Source organism: Dasypus novemcinctus, chromosome 4, assembly GCF_030445035.2.
Source record: "Dasypus novemcinctus isolate mDasNov1 chromosome 4, mDasNov1.1.hap2, whole genome shotgun sequence".
In the NCBI taxonomy this organism is placed as follows: domain Eukaryota; kingdom Metazoa; phylum Chordata; class Mammalia; order Cingulata; family Dasypodidae; genus Dasypus; species Dasypus novemcinctus.
The window spans coordinates 10,200,588-10,221,482 of NC_080676.1; the positions used below are offsets into that span (position 1 = coordinate 10,200,588).

At 48.4% G+C, this 20,895-nt stretch overlaps 1 non-coding gene across 1 annotated transcript; it reads right to left on the reverse strand.

Annotated features, from left to right (window-relative positions):
- Window positions 1-20,148: 20,148 nt before the first annotated feature.
- LOC111764333 (U6 spliceosomal RNA) lies at window positions 20,149-20,251 on the reverse strand. The gene has a single exon (XR_002796967.2). It is a non-coding gene; the product is annotated as a U6 spliceosomal RNA (small nuclear RNA).
- Between the last annotated feature and the right edge of the window lie 644 nt (window positions 20,252-20,895).

Here is a 20,895-nt window from a genome sequence, read left to right on the forward strand (position 1 = left end):
TGTCCCTTCTATTTGAACCTATTGTTCAAATAGGTTGTTCAAATAGGTGCTGGAGTTGGTAGGTGTACATCCAAGATGCTTGAATCTTTGGGCTGTCCATGTGCCAGCTGGGCCCTGAGCCTCAGTGGAGTTGCAATATCTACTCTCCAGGTCATTGGACTCACCCAGGATAACTAACAAGGAGGTAAGGATGGATAACCACCACACCAAGGAACCAAGAGAGCCTATAACCACAAGCAAGAGAGTCTCATCTATCAGCCATGTGGGATTGAAGCCCCCTCTCAATTAGAGGTGGAGTGGGCATGACCATCCCAGAATCCTAAGGATTGGGGTATAAAATATGGACTAGACTTACTGGTATTCTATTAGACTTACTGGTATTCTACTATAGACTTATTGTGATTCTAGCAATGGAAGAAATTATATCATCGATGTGGAGACAATGGCCATTGGAGGTGCTGAAGGCAGGAAGAGGGAAAAAGAAGTATAGCATGGGGCATTTTCTGGGACTTGGAATTGTCCTGAATAACATTGCAATGATAGATACAGGCCATTATATATCTTGCCATGACATGCAGAATTGTGTGGGACAGAGCATAAACTACAATGTAAACTATAATCCATGCTTATATATTGGCAATGCTCCAAATGTGTTCATCAGTTGCAATGAATGTACCACACTAATGAAAGAAATTGTTAATGTGGGGAAGGGTGGGAGGTAGGGGAATGGGGCATGTGGAAATCCCTCATTTTTTTGTGTGTAACTTTTGTGTAATCTATGTATCTTTTAAAAAAATTAAAAACATATATATTTTTTAAATTCCCTAGAGAGGGTCAACAATAGATTGGAGCTGGTAGAAGAAAGAATCAGAGAACATGAAGACAAGACAATTGAAATCTTTAAATCTGAGGAGCAGAAAGAAGAAAGAATGAAGAAAAGTGAAGAGAGCCTGAGGAATCTGTGGGACACCATCAAGCAACGCAATTCAAACATCATGGGAGTCCCAGAAGGAGAAGAAAGAGAGAAATGGACAGAGAATATATGTATATAAAATAATGGCTAAAAAATCCCAGATTTAATGAAAGACATAAATATACACATCTAAGATGCACAATTAACTGCAAATTAGATAAACCCAAGTATATCCATGCTGTGCCAAAGATAAAAAGAGACTTCTGAAAGGTCCAAGAGAGAATCAGCATGTCTCGTACAAGGGAGCCTGAGTAAGAGCAAGTGCTGATTTCTCATTGGAAACCACGGAGGCAAGGAGGGACAGGGGCAGGATGGGGGGTACAGGAACAGAGTTTGAGTGTTCTATTGAAGTTAATTTGGTATTGAACCAACTGTGATTATTACGTATTTAGAATGTTAAATTAAGCCCATGGTAACCACAAAGAAAATATTGGAGAATGTGCAAGTTCATAGCCAGAAATTAAGAGTACAGATTGCCAAGGATGGGGAGCAGGGATAATGATAAGTTAATGCATAATGGATGTAGGGCTTCTGTTTGGGGATATGGGAAAGTGTCAGAAATGGATGGTGTGAAGGTACTGAAATATTGTGAATGCTTGGGATGGGATGAGATGGGAAAGTTTATAATACATGTAATATAGATTATATATATGTATGTGTGTGTGTATATATATATATATGTCCCCACAATTTAAAAAAAAGAAAGAAAGAGCAACTGAAGAGACAATGGTAATTAAATGCAATACATAATCCTGGATGGGATCTAGCAAAGGAAGAAAAAAGGCTCAAAGGGACGTTACTGAGACATACGAAGAAATTAGAATATAGACTGTAAACTTTTAACCAATGTTAAATTTCTTGAACTTGAAAATTGCACTTAAAGTGGTTATGTGAGTGAATAATCTTGTCCTCAGGAAATGTACATGGCAGTATTAAGTGTTCAAAGAGCATAATATAAACAGCCCACACTCACATGTTCAAAAAATGGATTGATGAATACATAGTCAGATAGAGTAGATAGATGATAATTAGATAGGTAAATGGATGAGAGAGAGAGAGATGAGAGAGAGAGAGAGAGATAAGGGAGGAAGGAAGGGAGGGAGTGGGGACAGAGGGAAGGAGAGAAAGAGGGAAGGAAGGAGGGAGGGAGGGAGGAAGGAAAAAAGAGTGAGCAAACGTGGCAAAAATTCTAAATTGGCGAATCTGGGTACCTGAGGGTGTGGGGGGCACTGAAGTTCTCTGTATAGGGTTTGTATTAGTTTTGTATCTCTCCTGTAAGTTGGAAAGTCTTTTGAGGTAAAAAGTTAAAAATATAAATTCTTCAGCTTTTATCCAAAATAAATAGACTTTTAATGTAAAACAAACAAACAAAAACTCAGCAGTGAAAGTTTTTCAAATCCAATTAGAAAACGGGCAAAAGACATGGAGAAGCATTTTACTAAGGAGGACATACAGATGGTAAATGAACATATCAACATTATTAACTGTTAGGAAAATGCAAATTAAAGCATGAGCAATCGCTACACACCTATCGGAATGGCTAAAATAAAACAGTGACAACACCAAATGTTGGCCAGGTTGTGGAGAAATTGGATCACACACACGTTGCTGGTGGGAGTGTAAAACGGTACAGCCACTCTGAAAGACAGTTTGGCTGTTCCTTTAAAAACTAAATATGCTGCTACCATACCAATGACTATTGCACTCTCAAAGAAATGAAAACTTCCGTTCACACAAATACCTGCACACAAATGTTTATAGTAGCTTTATTTTTAATAGCCAAAAAGTGGAAGTGAGCTAGATGTCTTTCAGTGGATGAGCAGTTAAACTAACTGTGGTATGTCCATTCAGGATTGCTCTACAGCAGTGAAAGGCATGAGCTGTTGGTGAGTGCAACAGCCTGGATGACTCTCCAGAAAATTATGCTGACTGCAAAAAAGCCTGTCCCCAAATGTTAAATACCGTATGTAAATTCGTAAAACATTTTTGAAATGACAAAATTATAAAGATGGACAACAGTTCAGTGGTTGCCAGGGGTTAAGTAGGGCAGAATGTAGAAGGAAGTGGATGTGGCTATAAAAGGGAAATGGGGGAACTTTGTGGTGACAGAATGTCCTATATCTTGACTGTTAATGTCAGCGTCCTGGCCACTATACTGTAGACTTCTGCAAGGTGTTACCATTGTGGGAAAACTGTGCAAAGGGTACAGGGATCTTTATGTATTATTTCCATAACTGTACGTGAATCTACAGTTACCTCAAAATTAAGAGTTTAATATTTTAAAAAATGAAAGGACAGCCGCCCTCCCCCTCTTCACTGTTTACCTCCTCTCCATAGCTAAGAGAATCACCCCATAGCTTCCTATTTACTGCAGCTCTCACATGTGGAACTGGACCACTAAGTGGATTTTAAGGTCATTATATTCACAAAATTTCACAAAAGACCATTTTAAAATGGTGTATTTACAAGACTTCAGCACTAACATTCAAGGTTTTTTGTTTTCAAGGTAACTGAAGCCAGGGATGGAATCTGGGACCTCAGATGTGGGAAGCTGGCGCTCATCCACTGAGCCACATAGGCATCCCTGAGTTGGTTTTCTGTTTGTTTTGCTTGTTTGTTTTTGTTTTTCCAGATGCACCGGGAACGGAATCCAGGACCTCCCATGTGCGAGGTGGGTGCTCAATCACTTGAGCCACAACTGCTTCCCCTAGCATTGTCGTTTTTTTTTAAAGAGTTATTTATTTCTCTCCCCTTCCCACCCATCCCCCATTGTCTGCTCTCTATGTCCATTCGCTGTGTGTTCTTCTGCATCTGCTTGTATTATCAGGTGGCACTGGGAAGCTGTGTCTTTTTTGTTGTGTCATCTTGCTGCATCAGCTCTGTGTGTGTGTGGTGCTACTCCTGGGCAGGCTGCGCTTTTTTCACACAGGGCAGCTCTCCTTGTGGGGCGCACTCCTTGCGTGTGGGGCTCCCCTATGTGGGGGTGCCCCTGCACAGCACAGCACTCCTTGCACGCAGCAGCACTGTGCATGGGCCAGCTCCACACGGGTCAAGGAGGCCCTGGGTATAGAACCCTGGACCCTTACATGGTAGGCAGATGCTCTATCAGTTCAGCAATGTCTGTGTCCCCTTAACATTCAGTTTTGATACCAAGGTACTGTATGAAAGAACTCATGTGAATATCAGGGAGAAGGTAAGAAGGAAAAACCCAAATTATGAAGGTTGGTATCTGCATTGACTATGCAATTCCACCAGAAAAATCAAAGCATCATGGCTTTGGAAACTTAGCTAATTTCTTCTCATTCAGTGACTCATTCAGTCTTTTATAAAGTAAGATTGCTTTTCGCTACATATAACAAAATGCCAAATTCCCATGGCTTAATTGTAATTGGCTTAATTTTTCTCCCATTGGAAGAAGCGCAGAGGTGTGAAGCTGCCGACATGGACTCAGCAGCTCACCAATTTCATGGCCAATATCTCCATAAATACCTTGCCCTTTCCCTCCTGGTCACAAGAAGGCTGTTGCAACTCCACACATTAAGCCCACATTCCAGGATGGAAGAAAGGAGGAGAAAGGGGCAATGCCAGCAGACTTCTGACGACACCCCATTGGCCAGGACCATGTCACACGTTCATCTTCAGCTGTAAGGGGAGCTGGAAAATGTAGTATTTCATTTTCCAACCTCTCTGGTTTAGGGAAGGTAGGAAGGAAGGGGAGTGAGACTGGATGTTGGGTGAGGTGACAGTGTCCGCCACTCCAGCCCCAATGAAAAAGTACGGATAAGGATTTGGAAATAATATTCAGCTTCTAACTCACATAGACATTAAAACCAGAAAATGGTGTAAGAGGCAGAATGCTAAGGTGATCCCTGGTGATCTTACCCTTGTATAATCTCCTTTCCTTGGGTGGGCAGGAGCTGTGAATGTGATGAGGCATGAGTCCCATGATTATATTACATTTTAGGGTGAAACAGATGTAATAAATGTTACTAATTAGTTGGCTTCCAGTTACTCAAAAGAGAACTTACCCGGGTGGGCCTGACCTCATCATACAGGTACTTTAAATATGGGTATAGAGGGCAGAGAACAGGGAAGTCTGAGACGCTAAGCATGAGAAAATTGGCTTTGAAGCTGGAGAGATCCATGTGGCAAGGAATGCCGCTGGCCTCAGAGCCGAGAGCGGTTCCCAGCTGGCATCCAGCAGGGAAATGGGGATCTCAGTCCCACAACCACAAGGAATTTTGCCACATCCCCATGAGGTCCCCAAGCTGCAGGTGAGAATGCGACCATTTGACATCTTGATCTCAGCCTTGTGAGACCCTGAGCAGAGAACCCAACTACTCTGTACCCAAGCCTCGGACCTACAGAACTGTGAGCTAATAAATGGGTGTTGTTTTAAGCTGCCGAGTTTATGGTGTAATGCTGCACAGCAAGAGAAAACTCATGCAAATAGTAAAAGATGACCAGAAGAAGGCTTTTTAAAAAATGATAGCATCAAAATTAATGGAGAAGCTACCCAGATGCTGGACCAGGATCAGAATACCTCCCATCTATTATAATAGAAGTTAGAGCTATAATTGTATTTCTAACTCTGGACTTGATTCTTCCAATGGTAACTCTTCCCTGGGTATGAGCTGGGCCTCCCTAGACGGACACGCATCCTTTCAAACTATTGGGAGGACATTGGGTGAAGTATTTTGGACCTTTCTCTAAAGGCAGCAGGGAGCCATTGAAGGTTTTTGCACCAGGAAAGTGGCGTGAGTAGAGTGATTCTTTAGGAAATGACTCTGACACTGTGTAAGATGAATTGAAGAAGGAAGAGATTGAGGTTGGGAAGAAAGGTGGACAGGCAAGGGCCCAGGGCCCAGGGCCCCGCACAGCCCTGTGTTCAGAGCTCAGCCCCTCTGGCCTCAAAACCCAGATCTTTACTTACGTCTCTTAAAATGTGACTGTCCTGGGTACAGGTGTGGCTCAAGTCGTTGCGCACCTGCCTCCCATGTGGAAGGTCCTGGCTTTAGTTCCCAGTGCTTCCTAAAACAAACAAACAAGCAAGAAACCAACTCAGGGAAGCAGATTTGGTCCAAAGGATAGGGCGTCCGCCTACCACATGGGAGGTCCAAGGTTCAAACCCCGGGCCTCCTTGACCCATCTGGAGCTGGCTCATGCACAGTGCTGATGCGCGCAAGGAGTGCCCTGCCACGCAGCGGTGTCCCCACGTAGGGGAGCCCCACACGCAAGGAGTGCACCCCGTAAGGAGAGCCGCCCAGCACGAAAGAAAGTGCAGCCTGCCCAGGAATGGCACTGCCCACACGGAGAGCTGACACAGCAAGATGACGCAGCAAAAAGAAACACAGGGGAAGCAGACTTGGCCCAATGGATAGAACATCTGCCTACCACATGGGAGGTCCAAGGTTCAAACCCCGGGCCTCCTTGACCCGTGTGATGAGTGGCCCATGCGCAGTGCTGATGCGCGCAAGGAGTGCCGTGCCACGCATGGGTGTCCCCTGTGTAGGGAAGCCCCACATGCAAGGAGTGAGCCCCATAAGGAGAGCCGCCCAGTGTGGAAAAAGTGCAGCCTGCCCAGGAATGGCACCGCACACACAGAGAATTGATGCAGCAAGATGATGCAACAAAATGAGACACAGATTCCTGGTGCCGCTGATGAGGATAGAAAAGGTCACAGAAGAACACAGCGAATGAACACAGAGAGCAGACAACTGGGGGGGGAGGGGGCGGGAATGGAGAGAAATAAATAAATCATTAAAAAAAAAAAGAAACCAACTCAGGGGAGTGGGTGTGGCTCAGTGGTTGAGTGCTGGCCTCCCACATATGAGGTCCCAGCTCAATACATGGCCCTGATACCTCAGAAGAAGAAAAAAGTGACCCTCCTCAGGGAGAAGAAGCCACAGAAGCAGCCCTAGAACATGGCCCATGGGCCTCCTAGCTGCTGACGGCTCCACAGTGACTGAGAGAGGCTCCTCAGGGAGCAAAGGAGCAGGATGGCTCTGGCCAGGTTTGAGAAAGAGAGAATGACGCAGGAGGAGAGACGGGATATTTACAAGCACTGTCCTGGGAGGCAGAAATCCTGAGCGCTCCTCGGGATTTCTGATGTACTCTACTTTGATTTCTACTCTAAATTTCAAAAGGTAATCACTGAGAAATCCCAGTTTTACTACTGATTCCGAGCCTGCCTTATCAGCCAGGCCTTGGGATGTGTTTAATCTCTAAGATTTTAAGAGTCTATGAGGGAAACGGACTTTGGCCCAGTGGTTAGGGCGTCCGTCTACCAAATGGGAGGTCCGCGGTTCAAGCCCCGGGCCTCCTTGACCCGTGTGGAGCTGGCCATGCGCAGCGCTGATGCACGCAAGGAGTGCCGTGCCACGCAAGGGTGTCCCCCGCGTGGGGGAGCCCCACGCGCAAGGAGTGCGCCCATGAGGAAAGCCGCCCAGCGCGAAAAGAAAGTGCAGCCTGCCCAGGAATGGTGCCGCCCACACTTCCCGTGCCGCTGACGACAACAGAAGCGGACAAAGAAACAAGACAAAGAAACAAGACGCAGCAAATAGACACCAAGAACAGACAACCAGGGGAGGGGGGGACTTAAATAAATAAATAAATCTTTAAAAAAAAAAAAAAAAAAGAGTCTATGAGGGAAGCAGAGGTGACTCAAACAGTTGGGCACCTGCCTACCACATGGGAGGTGCCAGGTCCAGTTCCCAGTGCCTCCTAAAGAAGACCAGTAAGAAGTAAGCTGACATGACAGGCTGGCATGGCAAGCTGAAGCTACAAGATGATCCAGCAAAATGATGCAATGAAGAGATACAACAAGGAACCAATGAGAGGCACAACAAGCAGGAAGGAGGTGGTTCCAGCGATTGGGCCCCTTCCTCCCACATGGGAGGTCCCAGGTTGGTTCCTGGTGTCTCTTAAAAAAAAAAAAAAGAAGATGAGCAGACACAGAAAGAACACAACAATAGACACAGAGAGCAAACAGCAAGCTGGAGGTAAAGGGAGTGAGGGGGGAGAAAGAAAACAAATCTTTAAGAAAAAAGTCTATGAGATAGTCTTTGCACTATTTAGTGGAAAAGACTTGAAAACTCAAAAGATTAACATGCAGATTAAGTTGGCAGGACTTCCTAGGTCAATAGTGTCCCCGGCAGTCATGTCCACCTGGAACCTCCGAATGTGCCCTTATTTGGAAAGAGGGTCTTTGAGATGCTGTTATTTAAGAACAGTGAGGTCCTCCTGGATTAGGTTGGGCCCTAAATCCATGGTGCTAACAGAGCCGTATACGGAGAAGAAGGAGGCAGAGAGTAGAGCTATGCAGCTCCAGAAACACCAGGGACTGCGGGCAAAGACCAAAGCTAGAAGAGGCAAGGAAGGAGCCGTCCGGAGAAGAGCCTCCAGAGGGAGTGTGGCCTCCACAACTGTGAGAGCATAAATTTCTGTTGTTTTAAGCTACCCAGTTTGAGGTGATTTGTTACAGCAACCACAGGAAACTAATACAGTCAGAGTTCTTATGGGACACAATGAAGTTACTGAAGAAAATGAGATGAGTGGTTTTCATAACTAAATCCAGAGGCTCGGCCTGTTCCAAGGTCCAGGCTCTCTCTCTGGGAAGCTCTCCGCTCGGCTCTCCTCTGAGGCGGCCTCACCCTCAGGCATTCTCCTCACAGAGGCCGCCAGCAGCTCCACACACATCCTACCCACTGAACCTCCCTGAGGAGAGAAAATGCTTCCTTATGAAGAGCTCCTCACAATTCTCAGGTAGGCTCTCAACGGACAACTCAGATCACACGTCCAGTTGCATTGGCCAGAATTGGTCACCTTCCTACAGGGATCAGGGGTAAGTCCTGCCCCATCTAAATCTCATGGTCTGAGAACAGAGGAAATGTATTCTTCAAAGGAAAATCAGAAAGCAAAAGACTGGGAAATGGATAGAATTTTTTAAAAATCGGTACCTGATTTTATTTATAAAGTTTCAGCAAAAGTACCCAAGGCTAAGTCTCATCTGGTACAAAACTACAAAGCATACAAAACCAAATGGGTGGACAGAGGGGAAGAAGAAAAAAAAAAAATATATATATATATATATATATATAGTACAAATAGAGAAATTCAAACTGAAGTGGATAAAAGTTTTCAGGAGCAGAAAAAAAAAAAACAGAAGCATGAATGATTATTAGGAGTAGCTGCAAAATTCAATTGGACAGGGCCTAAATTGATTTTCTGAGAACCCAGTTCAGGAGGTGGTTGTAGCATAAACATCCAAAGTAACAGGTAGAGGAAACCAAGCTACTGTGCACAGGGAAACAAAGCAGAAAGTCTTTAGTATCACACAGTTTGCACACTATTGCAGCGTGTAGTGTAGAGAGAACTGGAATGGGTATAATGTTTGTAAAACAAAATATGTCTAATGAACCACCTACCAGTCTCTGGTCTAAGTCATATGAAATTCACAGAATAGGCATTTGAAGTAAAAGGAGTGGTGTACAAAAACATCGACATTATGCAGCTGCCTCAAAGAGAGCGCCTTTGTTCAACTACTGAATGTATTGGTTCTAAAAGATGGAATGGGAGAAAGAGGTAGTACTGATGCACTCCACTTTGATTTCTACCGTAAATTCCAAAAAGTAAAGAGTAATCAACTTGTTCACCTACCTCTAGGCGCAGCCACCAGCTGATGTAGATTTCACAGAATAAGCTAAACTCTCCTTTGAAAACATGCTATTACCTCAACAGTCTGAAAAAGAGTTTGGAAGCTTTCTGCCTCCTTACTTCAAGGGATGATGGGATCTAGATCTTTTACAAAAAGAACTGGGAGGCAGTTTCCATTATCAGCTCCATTTTACAGACAGGGAAACTGCGACTGAGAGAGTTTAAATTACCCACCCAAAGTCACACTGCTATACGTGGTATGAACGAGCTCTGTCTGATTCAAAAGCAGGTACGGTTTCTACTCCACCTCGTTTGGTCTGTGCACAGGACAGCATGACCTATGGTCTTTAATGCCACAAGAGGCTCTCCATTCAGTCAAAACTCAGACAATAATTTCCTGTGGTGACATTGGCATGCCTCCCTCAGCCTGGTCTGATAGGGACACCAACCACAGCCTTGCTGAGCCTCTGACAGAGGTTTGTGGGGAAGAGTCCAGAAATGGAGCTCCCCACCTACACAGAGAAAGAGAGATGACTAATGTCTCAGAGCCAGCCTCCCACACAGAGGCACGGCGTAATCAGCGTGCTCCCCGCCACTGGCCACGTTCACTCTTAATAGACGTGACGAGCACTCCTGCCCATTCTCAACTGACATCCACATGCACACAGTGAAACTAGCTCGGATCGTTTCTTAAGGATTCCAGGTAAATATAATAGGAAAATTGGTACAACCAGGCTCCTACCGGGATTTTTCAAAATCGGAATTCTATGTGGAGGACAGTGATTTTCATATTTCAGGAACGTGAGTCCTTAGATTTGCCATTTTGTCAGGAAAGGAAATGAAGTCAGAACAGTGACCCAAAAGCACCCTACTGTTACAAACCAGCGATATGGACCAGACTCAGACTCTGAATAAAGTTCCAACTGAGAGCTTTATTAACCGTGCGGCGACTGCCTCGTCCTACGCAGAGGAGAGAGCAGCCCCGGGTGGCGGGGCGAGTTTGCTTATATAGGCCTTTACATTCAGGTCGGGGGCAATAGCTCAGCAAGCAAGCACGTGCAGAAGCAGATGTTTGCAGTTAATTAAGTGCTGGGGATTCTATCGGGAGACAAGCTGTTGGGGAGTTCTTGTTATTTACAAGGGTCTGGGTCAGGCTGGTTTTTGGCAGGGGCTGATGAGACTTTCTACAGGAGGAGACTGAGATAAGGTTTTACAGTCGGGCAAGCTTGTTACAGAAGTGAGATATATGCAGTTAGGGGGCTGTGGAATTTTCCTCTCGGGTGGGGGTGGTCACAGGCTCCTACTTCTCCACAGTGCCTATTTGGTGACCTTGTCTCTCTCTTCCATTCGCTGTGTGTTCTCGGTCTGCTTGTATTCTTGTTAGGTGGCTCTGGGTGGCTCTGGGAACCGATCCTGGGACCTTCCAGGGTTCCTCTCTTGCGCCACCTCAACTCCCTGTTCTGCTACGCCTTATTATTTTCTCTCCTTTGTGTTTCTTGTTGCATCATCTTGCTGCGCCAGCTCTCAGCGTCAGCTGGCACTCCTGCGTGGGGTGGCTTTCCCGCACTGAGCGGCATTCCCACGCAGGGGGCACTCCTTTGTGGGGTGGCATTCCAGCATGGGCTGGCACTCCACATGAGCCAGCTCGCCAAATGGTCCAGCTTGCCCTCACCAGGAGGCCCTGGGCATCTGGGAAGTGGACCTCTGGGAAGTGGCTTTGGCCCAACAGATAGGGCGTCCGCCTACCACATGGGAGGTCCATGGTTCAAACCCAGGGCCTCCTGACCCATGTGATGAGCTGGCCCACACGCAGTGCTGATGTGCGCAAGGAGTGCCGTGCCACGCAGGGGTGTCCCCCACATAGGGGAGCCCCACGCGCAAGAAGTGCGCCCCGTAAGGAGCGCTGCCCAGCGTGAAAGAAAGTGCAGCCTGCCCAGGAATGGCGCCACACACACGGAGAGCTGACACAGCAAGATGACGCAGCAAAAAGAGACACAGATTTCGGTGCTGCTGACAAGAATACAAGCAAACACAGAAGAACACACAGTGAATGGACACAGAGAGCAGACAACTTGGGGGGGGAGGGGAGAGAAATAAATAAAATGAATTAAAAACCCTGGACCTCCAATATGGTAGACGGGAGCCCAATTGGTTGAGCCACATCCATTTCCCGACCTTGTCTTGTCTTTGAGCCACTGGCCAAGTCCTCCCATTCAGAGGGCTAATGGAAGACAGGGGCTGGGCATTATATTTATTTTGAAGACTCTCATACTGAATACAGTGCTAGCAACATACTGAGTAAGTGATTTTTAGAAGATTTCTGAATGTGCTTCCTTGTAAGTAGCATCTACATACATCAAAACCATCATGACCCTGCTCCAGAATTTTTCTTCTGGAGAATTTGCTTCTGAGACTAGGTTAAGAGTCATATAGGAGCAGCATTCTGGTTATTTCATAGTCATACCCTGGTTTTGACCAAAATTACTACTACCATCTCGGTGACCAAACTCAGTTCCTAACTAACTTTTGACCACTTCAAAAACTTCAAATCCATTATCAAAGTATTTATCATCATTAAGGACATTCAAAACTATTCAATACAGTCTTGGAATGATTTTTAACATTCCTTCATTCAAAAGACATTCACTCATTCAACGGATATTATTGAACATTTCCCACTTGCCAGGATTGTGCTAAACATGAAAGATAGAATGATGAGCAAAAAATGGGCACAGTTCCAAACCCCGTGGAGCTTATAGTCTAGTGAGGAGAGATAGAACTTGTTAATCACTCAATAAACATGAAAGCTGAGTTATGATCAATGCTGTGAATAAGTACTACATGGGGCTCTCAGAGGTGGGTTTGGCTTAGTATGGGAGGATCAGAAAGTTAACCAGACGGGAAAAACCACTTACCTGCTATCAGAAGGACAGATAGGCATAGACTCAGCAATGGTTCTGATGGTGTCTTAGCTTGGGTTCCCTGGAAACTTTGCATGCAGAAGAATTACGGGGTGAGCTTTCATTAGATATACCTAAAAGAAGACAGAATTGGACAGAGGGAGAAGCTGGCCTGCAATGAGGTAGGCCCATCACAGGTGTCCCAAATTGAGGCAGGGTCCACACTTTTTTATCCTCATAATGAAGCACCCTAGTAAGACAGGGAATCAATAGACAGATCTGGAACCTGGCAAGAAGTCCACATGGACATTAGTAGCCCCCAAGATGGCTGCTGGAGGACCCCAACTCCCAAGATTCTGCTATTCAGTACAAAGACTTCTGGAAACCAGGAGAAGCCCCGGATAGTCCCCAATTGGGCCCTCACTGGGGGATTGATAGGTGGGGTGATCAATCAAAACAGCGAACAGCTGGAACCCCTCCCTTGCCAATAGCAAAGGGGTGGAATAGTTAATGGCTAGAAAAGCAGACCACGAGGCCTGAAGGCTTTCTCACGCACTCTCTTGCCTCTGGACCCATTCCTGCCCTCTGCGCGTAGCTCTCGCCATTTTTCCTCTGCCTTGTGGCCACGCAAGTAAACCTGGGCATTTATAATCTATGATGGGGAATTGGAGCTTGTAAATCAGCCCTCTTTATTCCTTTTCGCCCCCTTCCTCTCTACCTGGGATCCCCGCTCTGTTATTTTCTCCCATTTCTCGTCCCTCCCTATCTGAATAAATTACTGGGTGCTCTAGAAATTCATTTCTGCCGCATAGCCAAGAACCTAAATAAAATCCGGTAACAATACGAGCCCGTCGTTGACCTTGGGCAGGAGCCAGAAGGGGGTGTATGCCTGGGCGAGGCAGTCCCCTGCTGGCCGAGGGCAGTGCCCAACGTGGGGTGCAGCTGGGAGCCATCAGCAGCCCATGGTCCCAGCCAGGGCCTCCATTTGGGGCACCTGTTCAAGGACCAGGGAAAGGGCTTTTTCCTTTCTTCCCCTGTCTTTTATCCCACTGGTCAAGGTGGGTTTCATTTGCCACTTAGCACTGCACTCCTCCAGGCTCCAGGATACTTGACGGGCAAGTACAGACTGGCCCAGGGGCTGGCCCGCTCCTGTTCACGCAGAAGCATGTGCCTGATCCCAACCCCCTCCACTGGGCTCGGAGGGTGACAGCAGAAGCCGGGCAGTGGCAGGGAAGCAGACAGCCGGAGCCCATCCTGGGGAGGCAGGACCGCGTGTGAGCCCAGCTCCCAGCCGCTGGCGCACCTGCCATCACCTCCCTGGACTTCGCTTACAAGAGACAAGTTCAAATAGAATGGATTAAGAATGTCCAGACAACCACGGCAAGGCAGGAACTCCCCACGGGGCGCCCCCGTCTGAGTGCCAAGGCCCTGTCCATGGGTCTCACACCCATGAAGTTGGCCTGGTTCGGGCTCAGCTGGGGGGTGGGTCCCGAGAACCCGGAGAGGGCACGTGGGGCGGGGAGCGGATTTCAGGCAATGGGAACAGCCAGTGCAAAGCACCTGTTGCTTTGGGGGAAGTGGAAGGAAGGTGGGAAATGAGAAGCACATCGCATGGGCAAGTGTGGTTCAAATGAAGCTAGAGAGGTGAGAAGGAGCCCGACCAAGCCTGCTCGTTGCGGGTCACGTGGAAGACTTGGGATTTTCTTTGCCTAAGAGCCCCGGAAAGACTTTGAAAGGATTTAACCAAGGAGGTGACATGCTAGGATTTTTTTCTAAGACGATTCCTCCAGCTACAGTGGGGAGAACAGAGTAGGGGGGTTCAGGAGGCTCACGGTCCCTTGTCATCCAGGTGAGAGAAGGTGGGGGCTTGGATCACAGAGTGGGTGGTGGAGACAGAGTGTGTAGGAGGGATTTGGGAGAGGTTTCAGAATGAATAGGCCCCCCTCAAGGTTTGGATATGGGAGTGAGGGAGAGAGGGATGCTAGGGATGATTTACTGGATGAGGTTATTTTAGAGGCACAGACTTGGGCCCCAAGTACAAAAAAGGGAAACAGACAAGTCAATCCCTGCCGTCATAAAGCCTCAGGAGAGAGAAGTGACCAACAAGAAAATGGGCATTGAGAAGCAATGTGGCTCAAGCAGTTGGGCACCCACCTACCACAGAGGAGTTTCCAGGTTCAGTTCCGAGTGCCTCCTAAAGAAGACAAGCAAGACAGTGAGCTGACACAACAGGAAGGCACAGCAAGCTGACACAACAAGATGATGCAATGAGATGATGCAATAAGGAGACAGAATGAGGAAACATAATGAGCAGAGGTGGCTTGAGTGACTGGGTGCCTCTCTCCCACATGGGAGGTCCTGGGTTTGGTTCCTGGTGCCTCCTAAAAAGATGAGCAGACACAGAGAGCACACAGTGAACAGACAAAAAGAGCAGAGAGTGAGCACAAACAATGGGGAGGGGGGGGTGGGAATGAATGAATGAATGAAATGGGCATTAACAATACAGTGTGTTCAGGATTGCCGGTGTCGGGTACAGGGGCAGGTCACCCAGCCCCACACAGAGGTTAGGAAGGGCTAAATGGTGACTAAATCGAGACTTAAAAGGCAATAGGAGTTAGGCAGCTAAAGAGGACAAAGAAGAGCAGGCTAGCAGAGGTCAGTGGCTCTCAATCGAGGGGCATTTTGTCCCCAAGGGGACATTTGGCAATGTCTGGAGACATTTTTGGCTGCCATGGCTGGGGAAGTGCCACAGGCATCTAGAGGGCAGAGGCCAGGGAAGCTCTTTAACCGCCTACAATGCACAGCAAGTGGCACAATGAGGAATGATCAAGCTGCCAAGTCCATAGGGTGGAGGCTGAGAAACCACGGCCTGGACCACGGCCTGGAGCGAAAATCAGTCACAGAACCGAGGGGCTCGGCCTGCCTCAGTGCCTGGGCGTGAAGGCACAGGGTGGGAGTACTGACAAGGGTGCGGCTGGAGAATCTACCAGAGAGCAGGCGCCTTGGGGCTGGAGGAGTCAAACAAGGGCACTCCAACCTGATAAATACCACGGGTGCTGGGGAGCCATTAAAGGCTTCCAGCCAGGGGAGTGGCAAAATCAGCCTTGGAATAATGGTCAGGAAATTGGGGTGAGGATGAAAAGGAAGGGAGTACACCAATGTTCATTATCCACAGTAGCTGAAAAGCTGAAAATTGGAAGCAACCCAAATGCCCATTGGCAGATGAATGGCTAAACAAAATCTGATATATCCCTATAATGGAATATTACTCAGCCTTAAAATGGAAAAAGTTCTGATATATGCTACCACATGGTGCAATCTTAAAGATCAAGTGCTGAGCGAAATAAGCTAGAAACAAAAGGACAAATATTGTATGATTCTACCTATAAGAAATACCTAGAATAGTCACATATATAGAGCCGGAAAGCGGATTAGAGGTTACCATGGGAATGGGGAGTTCTGCTTAATACGTATAAAGAGTTTCTGTTTTGAGTGATGAAAAGATGTTGATAATGGATAGGGATGATGGTAGCACAACACTGTAAATGTAATTAATATCACTGAATTGCACACATCAAAGTGGTTAACAATGGAACTATATATGTTACTAAAATAAATATTTAAACAAATACATATCATATTTAAATGTTAAAAAAGAGAGGCGTGAAGCAGAGAGTTGGGGACGGGAAGGCGCTGGCACATTGCCTGGTGGAGCCTGGGAGTAAGGAGAGAGAACCCGGCGGCCGGCAGGTGCGGCCAGAGCGAGTGTCACAGAGAGGGCGTGGCCCGGGACCAAAAGCTTGCCGCATCATCTAATCTGGTTTAGGCGCACATGTTGGAAGCTCAGCTCATCCATTCAGGTCATGTGCAGTTGATGAAATATGACCCTCTGAGTTAATGAGCTTGAAGGAGCACGAGTGTGAGAATCCCCGTCCCGCAGTTCCAATGGCTGCACGTACAGGTGCACGGGCTGTCCCCTCCTGTGGCAGGCCACGCCCCGGGGAGAGTGGGGGCTGCGGTCCAGCCTGTGCTGCATGCACCAAGCCATGCAAGTGCCTTCTTCTAACTGGCGCGGAGACGCCACGTAAACTGGCCACAGGCCTGTGCTAGACCCCAGTAGACAATTGCCTAAGAGAGGGTCAGCCACTGGTGGGTACTCAAGAAAGGATCACCAACATCGTTTCACAAGAAGCTGAGAGCCAGGGCTGCGTTGTCTCTGCTTCACCTGGCCAGCGCTGTCACCCTCAGCGTGACCTTGGCCACGATGCCTTTTTACCTGCGGGGCGGCCTGGTTGGGCAGGGGGCGAGGGAGCGCTTTGCTTCTGGCGGGGGCCTCGGGGGCACCCGCGTTGCCCTGCTTCTTCCCAGCGGCCCAGAGTTTCCTTTGTGGTTTTGTTCTGAGCATCTTGGAGGCACCATGAAAAATGCGCCTCAGCCTGCGGCTGGATGGAATCACAGGACGAGAAGCCACCAAAGAAAACGCTCCTGTGAGAGGATCCTAAATGTTGATCTCCCATGATACGCCTTCAGTCTGATGGAGTGTACGGACTTCTGGGATTTTCCCTCTTGCTCAGCCCTACCGCGGCAGGGCGGCTGGCTGGGGGTGACACAGGGCCACCTCAACTCCAGACATGGTGACTGGACTGCTAAAACCTACTGAGGGCCTGCTGGGCGGCAGGCCTTTGGAAGCCTCTCCAGCAGTTTCATGGCTTGAATGCTCATCACAGTCCTATGAGGTTGGAGCAGCCAGGCTCAGAGAGGTTGAGCAACTGGCCCAAGATCCCCAGCTAGTAATCGATAGAGTCGGGGTCTGAAACACGCAGACGGCTGCTAACGCGGGAGCCTTGCACTCCAGACTGTCAGTTATCTCAGGAGCCCCTCTTTGGGACCCTCTTTTAGGGGGGGCCCTCTGAACCGCGAATCCTCCCAGCGGTGCCAGGGAGATGCGTCCTCGCCGCCCGGGAAGGGGCTGGTGGCAACGGCTCAGATCGCAGGCCAGGAGCCAGAGCAGGCCGGGGCGCACCAGGCAGGCGGGGCCTGCGAGCTCAGTCCCCCGGGGTCTGAGGGCCGCATTCCTCCGAGGTCTGCAAAGGCCACCGCTTAAAGGCGCAGCGGAGCAGCTGGGCACGAGAACAAAGCGGCCAGGCCCCCCTCGGAGGAAGGAAGGAGCGAGCCCCAGGAAACAGCTGAGAGCGCTAAGCTCAGCTTGTTTTTTTCCCCGGCTCAACAGTTCTCCTGCCACGGCAAACAAAAGATGTGCATTCTGACTCCCTGGGCTGTTTGGATTGCGCTGTCGCCTGGCTCCGGCGTGTGCTGCGCTGGGGGAAGCGGCCTCGCGGGCGGTGCTCGCGCTGCTCGCCCGTGCGCCCGGCGGCCGCCGCAGCCGGCGCGGGCCTTCTCCTGCCGCTGCTGTCGCCCCGCCCGGCTCATCCAACCCAGCCTGCCCGGGCCACCGCAGAGGCCCGAGACCCGCCTTGCGTTTGACCTTGGCATTTCAGGCTGCCAACTTTTCCCGATTTAGGAGGAGCCGGCGGGCGCGCCGTGCGTGCCGGTTTGACCTTGGAGAGCGCGCGCGCATTTTTCGGGGACTTGTAGGACTATTAAGGGGTGACCGGCGCCCTTTCAACCCCCCTGAAAGGCGCCCCTCTGGGTCTTCCTTGTTGTCCAGGGCGGCGCCGGGACCACTCAGTGCCGCTCGGTCCCGGGCTCTCCCCCAGGCTCCGCGGGCTCAGGGATGAGCGACAACTCCAGCGTGAGCGGGAACCAGCACCCAGAGCCGTAAGGGTGGGTAGGCGGGCTGGGATCTTCATCATTTCGGGGTACCCACCCACCTTCTGCAAGGCGCCAGGTGACCCGCCCAGGGGAGGCGATCCAAGTGCCACGGCTGGGGCAGGCGCCCTTCTCGCTGCCCCTTGCGTGGGCAGGGGAGCGGGCGCCCACGCTGCCCAGACCGCGTGGCCCGGTGCCTCCCGCGGGGGCGGACTGGGCACGCTTTGCTCGGCCTGACCAGATGTTGTCCGTGTGAGGCCTCCCAAGGCCGCCGTAAAACCAAAGGCAAACACAAGGAAAGAAGGGAAAAAACCCCACTCGGGGTTGCGAACCCCGGCCCTGGCAATCCTGGTCGCGTGGACCCAACGAGCCGGCTCTGATGCCACAGAGGCCGGTGCGCGGGGGCCCTTTGTAACCGCAGGAGTTCCAGGGAGCTGGGAGAGGTCAGCCCCCCCTGCCCCATGCTGCTCGGCTCGCTCCCTCCTCCCACCCCTCTCTGAGCAGGCAGTTCACATGCACAAGACAAATGGCATAAAGGGCAGGCAATTAATTTTTTCAGCTGGAGGCTGCGCTGGAATGTGGGTGCTTAGACTCTGTGTGAGCCTCTCAGTCCATTCTTCTCCGTGAAATACCTTCGCTCTGGAAGGAGGTGGTGCCCTTCAAAATTCCAGCACCGGCGTTTTCTCCCAGTAGGGACAAGTGGGAGATTTAGTTCCGAAAATCATTTGGAACAAACCTAAGGCTACCCCGGGTGCCGCTGCTTCCCACTACTCCAGGCCTGCCAGCTGTTCATTTAGTTCCTCGGGGAGGGAGCAGGGTGGTCCCAGAGCGTGAGGCAGGGTCTGCTGCCCCCCTCCCAGAAGCCTCGGTGGCCTGGAGCAGCCCAGCCTGCCTGAGGAGAAGAGCCTCACTGGGAGGCTGGAGAGGGGCTGGAGGGAAGCAGGAGCACGCCATCCCAACCGGCAGGGGGGCATCCTGAGCAAGAATGGACGGGTCCCAGCCCCTGGCAGGCGGCCAAAGGATAAGAAGGGACTCGAGGGAATGCTGAAGGAGATTGGGAGGGATAAGGAAAAGTCACTTCACCTACTTCCGTAGAGGCAGTATAATGTCGTAGTTAAAAGTGGAGGCCTGTGAACTTTGGATGGGTGACCAGGGACGAGATTTCACCTCTCCGGGGTTCAGTTTTCTAATCTGTAAAATGGAAATGAAATAGTAGCTCTCACATAGGATTATTATGAAGATTGAATAAAAATCCACGTAAAGCACTTAAGAAGATATTCAGCATGTAAAAAAGCAGTCACCAAGTAGTGTCCATTGTTATTTCTCATTTTTCTCCCAGTATGTGCTTCATAATCCTTTGTTCATGCCTTGTTTGGCAAAGCATGTTGTCCACTTTTATCCTACACCTTCTCCTGAGCAACTGATGTTTATCCAATATCCTGATTAGAGATCTTAACCCTTGATGTCACTCGCTTCTGAAACTGTCACACATGGTGCAAGCTCACAATAAATATTGCTGTGTAGAATTTACCCATCACCACTGTCTTTATGTTAGTTGGATGTTTTTTAAGTCATTACAAATCAAGAATTTACGTGTTCATCTTTTTTTTTCTTAGAATCTTAACATTTAGAATCTTAAACCTTCTCATAGGTTTAAAAAAACAAGGATAAGTAATATTGATATATCACATTTGCTTAGGTGTGTTCTATAAATTCCAAATAACTAAAATAAATATAAAAATATATTTTCAAATCTTTTTAGAGTGAAAAGGAATCCAGAGTAATTATTAAATACTCTTGGATTTTCTTTACTCCTCCCACAGATGAATTCACAAATATAAAAACAGATGTGAAAACATGGACCGATTCACAAATTTGCGTGTCATCCTGGCCCAGGGGCCATGCTAACCTTCTCTGTATCGTTCCAATTTTAGTACGTGCTGCCGAAGCGAGCACAGTTGGATACTGTTGGTGGTTTTTCTTCATGCTTCTCCCGCCCCAGCGGAAGAGGTTGAGCTCAAGAGAAGCTGGACTCAGGAATGTGAAGCTCAACGAAGAGCTGTGGGAAATTTAGGGAAAGGAGACCCTCAGCCCCTTTCCCAACTCAGCTCCCAAGATGTGGGCAGGCGGGCTGATTCCTTTCAGGTGGGAAATGGGAGGATCCCATTCTGGGAAACTGACCAGCCTAAGAGAAAAAGTCTACAGATACCCACAGGTGGGGTCTCCGCAACAAACTGCTCAGGGGGATCACAAATAGCCAAGATCATTTGTCATTGGAGAAAATCCTCCAAAATGAAAGAGAATACCAAAGCAAAGAGAAGAAAGAAACCTGGAGAAAAAATTAAAAACCTATAATTACTATCTTTTGAGATTTAAGAAAAGATTTTGCATGAAACAAGAACAGATGCTCAAAAACAAGGGACATTCAGAGAACAAGAACATTTGGAAATTTAAAATATATATGTATAACTATGTTTACAGAACAACATAGATGAATCTCAAAAACATTATGTTAACAAAAGAAGTCAGACACAAATGAATACCCTCCATACAATTCCATTTATGTGAAGGTCAAGAACAGACAAAATGAATCTATTG